This window comes from Elephantulus edwardii, unplaced genomic scaffold (assembly GCF_000299155.1).
Source record: "Elephantulus edwardii isolate Elephantulus edwardi_28Jun2011 unplaced genomic scaffold, EleEdw1.0 scaffold00224, whole genome shotgun sequence".
In the NCBI taxonomy this organism is placed as follows: domain Eukaryota; kingdom Metazoa; phylum Chordata; class Mammalia; order Macroscelidea; family Macroscelididae; genus Elephantulus; species Elephantulus edwardii.
The window spans coordinates 332,515-345,485 of NW_006399974.1; the positions used below are offsets into that span (position 1 = coordinate 332,515).

General features: G+C 38.1%; 1 protein-coding gene and 1 pseudogene across 1 annotated transcript in view; both read left to right on the forward strand.

Annotated features, from left to right (window-relative positions):
• CCBL2 (cysteine conjugate-beta lyase 2) overlaps nucleotides 1-12,971 on the forward strand; it is a 98,510-nt gene that overhangs the window by 5,763 nt on the left and 79,776 nt on the right. The window lies entirely within an intron of this gene.
• LOC102874390 lies at nucleotides 347-652 on the forward strand (annotated as a pseudogene).

The following is a 12,971-nucleotide window of genomic DNA, read 5'->3' on the forward strand; positions in this document are numbered from 1 at the left end:
TAATAATAAAAGAACAAAAAGAAAGTTCAAAAGACACTCATTTTGGGGGGTGGAGGGGTGGAAACAGTAACACACATCAAACATGACCCAAAAACTTCCCTTACATGACTGCCATCAAGATGCTAGAAGCTAACTCCTAGAGTGGAGGCTCCAGGCCAGCATGCAGACCCAACCTCCCATGAAATATCATGAAAGTAAGAAATAGCTATGTTATATTAGGCACAAATAACTGTAAAGTGAGGCAACTAAATACTGGTTGCTTAAAAGTTTAATAAACAGGTAGTGTTGATGTTTTGGGGTTGGTGCTGCGGGGACTGCTTTTAACGGAACCTTCGTCCTCTGAAGGATGGTGTGCGAAAAATGTGAGAAGAAACTTGGAACTGTTATCACTCCAGATACATGGAAAGATGGTGCAAGGAACACTACAGAAAGTGGTGGAAGAAGGCTGAATGAAAACAAAGCTCTGACTTCAAAAATAGCAAGATTTGATCCATACGGAAAGAAGAAGTTCTCCACTTGTAGAATCTGCAAAAGTTCTGTGCACCAGCCTGGTTCCCATTACTGTCAGGGCTGCGCCTACAAAAAGGGCATCTGTGCAATGTGTGGAAAAAAGGTTTTGGACACCAAAAACTACAAGCAAACGTCAGTCTAGACATACTGACGAAGTTTCTGGATTATATTTCATTTGTTTTGAAATTTCAAGGACATGACATTGATGTTCAAGTTTCTTGTATTAAGACAAATAATTAGGCTTAAATCAGGGAAATGGATTGGTATTGATTCTTTTGCTCTCAAGAAAGGAATGGCAAAAATGTAACTAGGCTTCTGTCTTAAGTTGTTCTTTTCTTTACAAGCATTTTATGGAACTGGAATAAGTGGCAAATTAATGAAAAAAAATTCCCAGTTTTGTGTGCACTTTTTATTTCACTTTACCCACGGAACTCTCCTACTCTTTTCCTGCTTTGTTTATTGATACTGCAAGGATGAGAAGAGGGTTATGGCTACTTCTCTTGGAACCTAGCATCTTGGCTTGTAATCCTTCCCTTCTTTTTGTTGCATGGCGCATCCCCTTAATGGTTGCATAGGGCCTAAGACTCAGCCATCCCTTAACTGCACTTTCACAGGTTTTTAAATATCTGAAAATGTCATTGAATGTATCTTATGTAATATGCCTAGATTCACATCAAAGACAGGTGAGAATTGTATTATTTTTTTTAAAATTGCTTTTGTAGTCAGAATGCCCTTCTTTTCATAAAAGAACATGGGACACCCAATATGTCCAAACTCCTACGCTGGATTACAGAAAACCACATAGACTCAGATGACCTTGAAATCAGCAGCTGTGAAGGCCAGAAGAAAAGTATTTGTCAGTGATAAAATGTAATAAAAGTGAATTTGCATGGATTTCATTCATCTAACTTTTTAAATCTACTCTAGTCAGAACCAACTCAATAGCGGGTTTTCAGAGGCTGTCAATCACATGAGAGAAGATGGCCCATTTCCTCCCCGGTGGATTCAAAATACTAGCGAGGTGCAGCTTTTGGGTTAGCAAAGCAATTCCCTAAGTACTTCACCACCCGAGCTCCCTTTAAAATTGATGCAGCAGGAAATGTGAGAATATACATGGTAAATGTTAATTTTTGAAAATTATTACAACAAGTAACGTTTTACCTTTTACTTAATCACGATGCTTTTAAAATAAATTTTGGTTTATTCTAGAATATTTTGCTATTCATTCATGTCTACAAAGAAAACAAGGACAATGCAAAAAAAAATACAGTCCATTAAAATCATGCTGAGTGCCTGAAGAATCTTCTTCCCATGCATGTAAATTTGGAATTGTGCTTTAAAACATTAACACAGGAGGCCTAGTCAGAGGATGTTCCAAATCCATTATAAAATGGACCTTTCAGTTTGGGGAAAAATAATTTTTTTAGGTATCAGTGGGATCTGCACTTCCTAACTCACATTTCATATTTCTACCTGGAGGAGCCTGCTTCTGCATATGGGTCTAAGGACCTCACCTCTCCTACAAAGATTTCTGTTACTATTACACCTCAGACCAGAATGGTAACACTGCAAAGCAGCATACTGCCAAAATTGCACTATTATAATAATAAACTCATAAACGGAATAGAATTAGATGAGTAATCCACAAAAAAAACATGAACATAAAATTATTTTCTTAAAAGACATAAAAACAAGTCAAAATTAAGAGAATTAACACAAAATGTAGCTTTTATAAGTAAAATCAATGCAAAAGTGATAAACCTTTAAGAATCTATTAAACATGTTGTTTTGTTGTTTAATGCCGTCGAGTCGTAGACGACTCATAGCGACCCTATGAACGAACAGCCTGAGCACTGTTCGTACACAGTTTCCGGAGACAAGCCATTTTGGAAGTGGATGCCGCTCCTGCTTTTCCAGGCTTGATTTAGTAGGGAAGCTCCAGCCAACACTGTCCACCATGGGTGCCCATTACCACGATTGGCATATCACTGTCACAGGCTTCACCATCACAGCAACCACGAGTTACCTTTGTACAGCAATGCACAGACCAGTACTATACCACCTAGAAGAATGTTTGACAGGAAGACAATTTGAACCTGGCCGAGGGCCGCAGATGAAAATCATCCACCTTCGGCTTGGTAGCACAGCTTCCTTCCATTAGGCCAACATAGCTCTCTCTTGGTCGTCATCATTGTTATTGTTATTTAATGCCGTCGAGTCATAGACGACTCATAGCGACCCTATGAATGGCTATTAAACATCATACTTATAAATTCTGTATACTTTTTTCCTAAAACTCATTTTGTTTGTACTGAGATTTATACATAAAACATACAGACACGATGAATATTGTTCATTTTTGTAGAGTAGGTTGGAGATGGAGAAGAGGGAGATGTTAGCTTTTTCAGCAGTGTCAACCACCTATTAACTCTTAGTTCCTAGTTCCTTTGTATGCAGGACGTTGAAGTGGGAGTGAGGGGAGCAGGGAACAAGAAGAAATACTGTTCTTTTGAAACAAGAAAACACTGTTCTGTCCCTAACATTTTTTTTAACATTTTCCTCTATATACGTTACCATTTTCTATCTTGATATTCTTCCTCTTTGAACTATTTGAAATTGTACTGCAAATACTATATCCTTACTATTATATTACTATGTGTATATTTAATAAAGAATAGTGTCTTAACCTAAAAAAAAGTTTAATAAACAAGTTATTCTAGAAAGAAAGGAGTCATTGTTAGTGAAGCAACCAGCATGGTCTCATGGAACACCAATTCTTTTTCCTTTTCCACTTGACCTGGATTCAGTTCTGATACCACATGTAGAAGAACCATAGAGTTTTCAGTGGCAGATTTTTTTTTCTTTTTCGGAAGTGGCTTGTTAGACCTTTCTTAGGCACCTCTGGATAGGCCTCTAACCTTTCAGTTAGCAGCCAAGCCATTCACACCACCAGGGACTCCACACATTCTGACAACCTAGCAATGTCACCTTTTGTCGCACTAATCTTAAACTAATTTAAATTAAACTAAGTTTTCATCATTCAAATTGCAATTTAGATTCCCATTCCCATATATAATGTGAGTCTGTTTCATTTTTAACCTTAAAATTTTCTTCCTAAAAAGAGCTTTTAAAATTTAAATATAGAAGAAGCACAAAAGCAACAATTATTTTATAGTCAACACTCAAAAGACCTTCTTTGGGATTTCCAAACTTGTAAATCTTAATGGGAGGCGATTTCCTCAGCTTTCTGTCAAGAAGCAGCTAGATTTGAATTTCTGACCTTCAATTGGCAGCCCAACATGTATCACACTATGCTACCAGGATTGGGGCCAATTTTTCCCTTCTCCTTTGATCTGTAATTTAGTAAAGAAATTATGGTCCAATTTTTTTTTTTCCTTAGCAAAACAGGTGGAAAAGTTTTATTAAGGTAATGCAACAGAGTTATGGCTGATGAGAGATAGATGTAGCTTTTGCAAAAGAATTAAAAAATAAAAGGGAAGAAAAGAGGGAGAAACACCCTTAGGAAATCAGAGGTGGGGGCCAAACCTTTTGGCTTGCTACAGACAAATAGTGACCCTCGGGTGAGTACTGCTTTTATTTGTTTCCAGGCTCTTGAGACAAGTCATATCCTAGACCCACCTAGGTTGATATTTTGTTCTCCTGCATTCCTGAGAAGGGGGCTTCTTTCTGATGTGCCCCCTTTCTGGCTCCTGCCAGAGGTACTGTTACCATGGTGCAACTATTTTTGCCTTCCCATCCTAGTTTTTCTGAGAACTTGGGTTTTAGTCCTTTCCTGTGAGAGAGATAGAGACTAGGTTTCCTTTGACACTTCCCTCTGAGAGGTATTCAACCTTGATTCTTCAGGGAGTTGGATGGTGAGATCTTGCTAGTTATTTCTGCTGACATTAGACATAGATCTGCCTACTGATAGAGGACCAAGCCTCTCCTCTCTGTTCCTAAAGGTGACTCTTGCCTGCACTTGTTGCAATCTAGAGGAAACAAAATTCACAATCAAGTTTAAAATACATATGACCTGATTTGTTGTTGTGAAACATTAACTATTGCATATTTAGTTCATCTCTTTAATTCTTTTAGTGTAAAGTTAATTATCTTGTTTGTAGCTAAGAGACTCTTTGTCACTCATAAGGAATTATTTTTTTAGTACTTAACAGGTGTAAGGAATTACGCATTTCTGTTTATGATTTTGTCTCACTTAAATGCCATTACAATTACCTGGAGTAGACATTTTTCTTTTTAATAAATGATAAACTGAGTTTCAGTAAAGTTAATTAACCTACCTACGGTCACAAAATTAGTAGTTTTGATGTTTCATTTTGAACAGAGATTTACCTGGCTAAAAAACTCTTTGCATTAAATAATCTAGGGAACTCTAATTAGAACTCAGATGTGTCTTATAGAAGAACTTAGGGCCATGGTATGTGGCAAGTCCATGAAAAACTGTGCACATGCTTGCTTAACCTGCCTTTGTAGCTCTTCCTGCGACAGACACCCAGAAGAAACTACCTGTTTCACAGTCTTGAAACCACATAGAAAGGTACTGATTGGTTTGGCGTCACTTAGTTGAACCCTAATCCAGTTGACTGTGGCTGTGAAATAGGGATAGATTAAATACTCAGGACCCTGGTGATGGAATGGTTAAGAACTCCACTGCGAAACATAGGCAACTCTAACCTACCAGCAACTTGGAGAGAGAAAATGCCTGACAGTATGATCCCTTTAAGATTACAATCCCTGAAAGGGTGTCATACAGAGAAGTTAGGAGTTACAATCAACTCGACCACACACCTTGGTAGTCAGAAACAAAATGTCTTGAGACATTTATTCATCAACTCATAAACTCTTTGGTTAGACGAACTTTTAAAAAATAGGAATTTTTTTTAACTGATTTAACCTGTCTCTTAGTATTCTAGCTATATAATTACCTATTCTATCAGCTATTAAAGGAGCCCTCAGGTGCAGTGGCTAAAGCATTTAGCTGCTACCAAAAAAATAGGTTGATGGTGTAACCCCACTAGCTATTCCAAGCGAGAAAGGTGAGGCCCTTTGTTTCAGTAAAGATTGCTAACCTTGAAAACCCACTGTGTAAGACAATGCTCTGACCACAGTATTGTTATACATCCACTCAAGGGAAAGAGGTTTGGAGTTTTGGGTTGTTGTGTTTTTGTTTTGTTTTGTTTTGTTTTCTTTAATCAGCTGTCAAATTTAGAGAAACCTGTTTCCAATAAGTTTGGTTTTAAAAGTTGTAATTTAAACAACTATGAAAATGATTGTGTTTTAAAGATTTTTCTTTTACTCATAATGATATAAGTGAGCACATAAGTTAAAATTGATTCAAAGGAAAAAATATAAAAGCATAGATTTTTTTTTTAATTTAGTAGAATTAGATTACAAATGAAGGCAGAACTATTTTTTTCTTCAAGGAGGGTGGAAAGTTAATCAAAACTCTACTGATCATAACATGAACATGTTATGAACATCATGAACATGTCTACCACTTATGTACATTTTATTATTTTTTAAGAAAGCACAAAACAGCACAATAGTACAGCTAGCTCAATGGCAAAGATTTTCAGTTTGGCTGGAGTGAAGCCCATAATGATGTGCTGTAGCTAATGTATTTTCCATTGACATGAAATTTTTCCCCACCGTATGTTAGGTGTCATTGAGTTGGCTCTGAATAACAGCACCATGTACAACAGAATGAAATCCTGCTGGATCCTATGCCGTCCCTAAAATTGCTGCTATGATTGAGCCCGCTGCTGCAGCCACTGTCCCAGTCCATCTTGTGGCAGGGCTTCTTTTTTACTTATCCTGTGTCAAACATGATGTCTTTCTCCATGGATTGGCCTCTCTTGATAACATCCCCACAATACGTGAAAAAATTGCCCTTGTTTTTAAGGAGCATCCTAGCGGCACTACTTCCAAGACAAAGTTATTTATTCTTATGGCAGCTACTGATATATTCAGTAGTCTTTATTTACAACACAGTATACAGGCATCAGGTTTTCTTTAGTCTTCCCTATTCAGTGTCCAACTTTCACATGAATATGAAGCTATTAAAAAAAATACCACAGTTTGAGTCGGGCACATCTCAGTCCTCAGAGTTACATCCTTGCTCTATAGCACTTTAGCTTGCTTTAGCTTAGTGGTGGGGAGCTGGACCACCAACCCAAAGGCGCGCATTTCAAATCTACCAGCTGCTCCCTGTGAGGATGATGGGTAATTTCCTCCCATGCAATTACTTGCCTTTGAAAACCTGTTGAAGAATCAGCTATGAGTTGGTTCTTACTCCACAGTACAACAGTGGGTAAGTTCTTACTCCACAGTACAACATAAGATGTTAGTTTTTGCAACAGATTTGTCCAGTGCAACATGCCATTTGATTTCTGATTGCTGCTTCCATAGGTATTGATTACAGATCCAAGTAAAATGAAATGCTGGATAACTTTGTTGTTGTGTACCATCAGGTCAGAATCAATCCGTAGCTGATCCTCCAGTGGGTTTTCTGAGGCAGTTGATTACACGGGAGGAGATTGCCCATCCTTCTCCCTCAGAGCAGCAGGCAGATTTAAATTATGTGCTGCTAGAGCTCTCAGTAAGAGTTTTCACTTTGCCTGGTTCTGATACTCATGTTGTTCCTGTTAACATGTAGTTGTTGTGTACTGGTGAGTCAGAATTGACCCATAGCTGACCCTCTGGCGAGTTTTCAGAGGCAGTTAATCACGTAGGAGGAGATGGCCCATCCTTCTGCCGTGGAGCAGCTGGTGAATGTGAACCATGTGCCTTTGGGATTGCAGCACAGGGTTGTTTGGGGGTTTGTTTGTTGTTGTCTTTTTCATAATACTGTTTCTTGTTCTAATTGTGAAGACTTTTGTTTTCTTTATGTTGATATGTGTCTATTCTGAAGCATATAGAAATTCACTGCTGTGAAGTCAATTCTGACAAATAACAACTTTCTATTGGGAAGCTAAAGAAAATGTTTAAGAATACTTACCTGGCAGGGGAGATTGCATGATCATGAAGGTGATTTTCTAACAGGGAGACTTATCCATTGCATTCTGGAATGTGGGAAATACAACTGTATTATTTGTGGTGGTGGGTACTACATTCATAATTTCCCCTATTAAAAAAAAGAAAAGAAAGAAAAAGTAAATAAATATCCACAAGAACCAAAATATGACCTTGAGCCTACCCCAGCTGAATTTAAGAACCATGGCAGGTACAAGTTTGAGGCATTGAACACTAATGAATGAACACCAGGTGAGCTCTGGAATGATATCAAGAATATTATCCATGAAGAAAGCAAAAGGTCATTGCAAAGACAGAGGAAGAAAAGACCAGGTTAGATGCCAGAAAAAAAAGACTCAGAAAATTATACTTGAATACTGAGAAGCCAAAACAAAGTGGGGGAGAGAATCAGGAAATAAAAGAGTTATACAGAAGATTTCAAAGGGCAGCTTGTGACGACAAAGCAAAGTTTTATAACAAAATATGCAAAGAACTAGAGTCTGAAAATCAAAAGATAAGAACTTGCTCGACATTTCTCAAGCTAAAACAACTAAAGAACAAATCCAAGCCTCTAGTTGCAATACATAATTCAGCAAAATATTAAATGGTCTAGGAAGCATCAAAAATACATGGAAGGAATACTCAGTGAATAAAAGAGAACTGGCTGATCAGAACTGTTTCAAGAAGTAGTATATTATCAAGAAGTAGTGGTTGGTTTTTGTGTGCTTTTTTTTTTTAAAAAAAAAGAACTAATAGTAATAAGGAGGAAGTTCAAGCTTCTCTGAAGGAATTGACAGAAAAATAAAGCCCCAGGAATTGATTTAATACCAACTGACATATTTCAATAAACAAATGCTGTCTGGGATGTGCTCACCAAGTAGTGCTAAGAAATCTAGAGGACAGCTGCCTAGCCACTTGACCAGAAAAATATCCATATATATTCCCATTCCCAAAGCAGATGATCCAATACATATGTAAAATTTTGCTGAAGATGATCTAAAAACAACTAGAACAACATTGAAACTTGCCATTAAAAAACATAGAGACCTGCCATAAATACAAGCTGGATTTAAAAGAGACGATGGCACTCGGGATATCATTTAGAATGTCTGATGGATCTCAGCTGAAAGCAGAGAATATCAGAAGGCCATCTATTTGTGTTTTATCAACTATGCAAAGGCATTTCACTGTGTGGATCACAACACATTGTGGCTAACATTGAGAAGAATGGGAATCCCAGATCACTTGACGCCTGAGAAACCTAGACCAGGATGCTTTTGTCTGAACAGAACAAAGGAATACTGCATGGTTCAAAATCCAGAAAGGAGTGTGTCAGGGATGTATTCTTTTCAATCTATGTGCTTAACAGATCATTCAGGAGGCTGGATTTTATGAAGAAGAATATAGCATTGGGGTTGAGGAAGACTTATCCAACAGTCTGCTTTATGCAGATGACACAAGCTTGCTTGCTGAAACTGAGGAGAACTTGAAGTGTTTGCTGCAGAAGGTGAAGGACTGCAGTCTTTAATATGGATTGCATCTCAAACATCAAGGAAACAAAGATCCTCACTACCAGGCCAAATAACAGCACCTGGATAAATGGAGAAAAGATTGAGGTGGTTAACGATTTCATCTTACTGGGATCCACAGTTAAGAACCTTGGCACCAGCAGCCAGGAAATCAAAAGATGAGTTACACTGGGAAAATCTGTTATCAGATACCTCTCCAGAGTGCTGAAAATCAATAGTGCTAGTCTAGAGAATTAGGTACACCTGATCCAAGCCATGGTCTTCTAAGTTTCTTGCTAGACAGTGAATAAGGATGAAAGAAGAAGAATCAGTGTCTTTGAGTTGTGGTGCTAGAGACGACTATTGAACCGGTCATAAACTGCCAAGAGAACAAACAAGCCTGTCCTGGAGAGGGTGTGATCAGGTTGCTCCTTAAAAGCAAGGATTTTGAAACTCCATCTCATACGCTTTGGGTATGTTGCAAAGAGAGACCAGTCCTTGGAGAAGGACATCTTGCTTGACAAGGAAGAAGGTCAGCACAGGAGAGAAAGATACTGCATAAGATGGATTAACACAATGACTGTGGTAATGGAGTCAGGTGTGTTGGAGATGGTGAGGTTGGCTCAGGAGGGGATGTGTGTTTTAGAGCCATTGTTCATAGGGTTGCTATGAGTCATAATTGACTTGATGACAAATAATAACAACATTGGGTTTCTGAGACTTTAAATCATGAGGGGAGACTCCTCATCCTTTTACCACTGATTAGCTAGCTAGTGGACTCAAACTGCCAGTGACGCAGCCTTTTGGTCAACACTGTAACATTCCACAGACTCAGCCATGAGAAATCCCTAACCCACACAAACTCTTTATATATACTTTTAACTTCATTAGTTAAGTGCCTCAGGTATTCTTCACTTTATCAATCAAGGCTGTGTCATGAGTTTGCCTCCCATCTTGGTGCTGCATTCTTCATGAAGTCCAATTTCAACATGAATTTCATTATTGGTTTCTACATTATTTATTCATCATACAGATTGCCTTGGTGAAATAATATAAGCCTGATGTACCTCTTTCCTTATTTTAAACCATGCATCATCCTTTGTTCTGTTCAAACCACTGCTTCTTGGTGTATGTATAAGTTCTGCATGAGCATAATTAAGTGTTCTGGAATTCCCATTGTTTACAATGTTAATCATTAGGAGCCCAGATCACATAGTGTGTGACATGGTGGGCTGCTAGCTGAAGGGTTAGCAATTTGAATCCACCAGCCCACTATCCTGGAGCAAGATAAAGATGTGTCCTTCTGTAAAGATTTTCAGCCTTGAAAACTTCACCATTAGTTGGAATCCACTAAGTGACAGCAGATTTTGTTTTTTCTTCCCCCCTCCCCGCCTTAAATGTAGCATATCATCTTGTCCAGACAGCCTCCATTTCAATCACTTATTGTGTCAGTAACTTGACTGCAATATATAAGCACATAGAATTGTTTATAAAACAAGAGAATATTTGTTGCTTAAGTTTTCTAATTAAATATGTGTACCTTTGAATTTATTAAAATTATTAGGTGTTTTTTGGGTTTGTTTTTCTTGTGTGTACTTTTTACTCACTTTAAGAGTTCTAGTAGTCTCCTTCCATTTTTAAGATATTCTTTTCCTTTGCCATCTAGTGACTAAAGTGTAACTTGGTTTTTGCATGTATGGTGAATTAACGCAGTAACTCAAGTGTGTCAGAGATCATGAAGATGGCACAGGATGGTCAGGGTTCAGTCTGTTGTTCAAAGTGCTGCAATGAGTCATACTTGACACGATGACACATAACAGCAACATACTGACACCTTGGAGCACATTCAAAAATCTATGGAATAATTTTTAGAATGTCTACTTGGTCTTCACAATTACTTGCTATGCATCAAAGAGCTGCACAATGACTAAGGGTGACAGAAGAATTGATGCCTTCAAATTGATGTCTTCAAGAGTCTTGAACATACTATGGACTGCCAAGAAAACAAATAGATCTGTCTTGGAGAGGGTGAAACCAACTTTCTCCTCGGAGGCTAGGATTTTGAAGCTCTGTCTCACTTAATTTGGGCACGTGGTCAGGAGACACTGGTCCTTGGAGAATGACATCATGCTTGGAAGGGTGGAGGGACAGCACAAGAAAGGAAAACCCCAATGAGGTGGATTGATATAGTAACTGGGGCAATGGGAGTTGGTGTGTTGTAATAAGTGAAACTGGCTCAGGACAGGACACGGTTCAGAGCTGCTGTACATTGGGTTTCTGTGGGTCACAGGTGACTTGACAGCACATGACAACACTTGATTAAAGATCATCTGATTCTTCAGAATACCTTGAAAGTTTTTGAGATAGTTTCTTTTTAAGATACGATTTATAAACAATAAAGTGCATTCGTTTATAGTGCAAGGCTCTGATTGTTTTGACGGATGTATACACCATGGAAACACCATAGTGAACACTCAAGAAATGTTAATCACTATCACTGCTTGAATTTTTAATTTAAAGATATATAATCTATTATGAAGTGAAGACACTCTGGTGGCCTAGTGGGTAAGGAGTTGTGCTGCTAATTCAAAAGCAGATTGTTCAAATCTATCAGTTGCCCGTTGGGAGAAAGATGGGTAATCTCATCCTATGTAATTTGTTGTTACACATTGTCAAGTCAGTACCAACTCATAGCTGAACTTCCAGCAGGTTTTCAGAGGGAGTAAATTTCTCAGTTCCACAATCAACACTCTTGTTAACAGCAGTCAGGAAATCAAAAGATAAATTGCATTGAGAAAATAAGCTGTCAGGGACCTCACCAGAGTGCCAATGAGCACAATGTCAGTCTATAGACGAAGGCATGTTGGATCCAGGTGCTATACATCAGAGAGCTGGACAACAACTAAGGATGACCGAGAATTGATGCATTTGAGGTGCTGTGCTGGAGAAGAGTACTGAACATATCATGGATTGCCAAGAGAACAAAGGTCTGTTCATTGAAACCAAGTTGCTCCTCAGAGGCAAGAATTTTTAAGCTCTGTCTGATATACTTTGGGCACATGACTAGGAGGAACCAGTCCTTGGAGGAGGACATCATGCTTGGAAGGGTGGAGGGACAGCACAAGACTGGAAAACCATGGACATGATGGATTGACATAATAACTGGGTTAATGGGGTAGGTGTATCAGAGATGATGAGATTGGCTTAGAATAGGGCAGCCTTCAAAGCCCTGATGCATAGGGTCACTATGAGCCACACTTAACTTGATGACACATAATAACAACAATTCACTTGGTAGGAGATTGCCCATCTTTCTTCCAAGGAATAGTTGGTGGATTTGAATCACCAACTATAAGTTAGTTCTGACTTTACGGTAATGAGCTGGTTTTGTTTTTTATAATTTTTATATGACTCAGTAAGTTTAAAAATCTCTTAAAATGTTGCATAGAGAAAATGCCTACAATATATATGAATATCATTATTCACAGATTCTATGCTTACAAATATGCCTGCTTTCTAAAATATTTTTGTAACATAAAAATCAAATGTGTGGTTTTTCTTAGTCATTTATAGACATGCAGAGAGGTTGAGTTGCCCATGCAAAAGTTCACACCTGAACATAAACAAAGTGATGTTCTTTCTGTTTCATTTTGAAGGCTGTAAGTGTCCTTACTGTTTATAGTTTTATTTAGTGTCATATCTTTTATTGTATATTGGTGATTTCAGTGGTTATAATGACCATCAAGTATTATTTTGAAGGATTTCCTAGTTTTTCACACAAGAAGACTATGGTGGAAAAATTACTGATATCTAAGATTCCAAAAGGCAGCTCGGAATGACAAAGCAAAATATTATAATGAAATGTGCGAGGAGCTAGAGTCGGAAAATCAAAAGGGCCGAACTCATTCAGCATTTCTTAAGCTC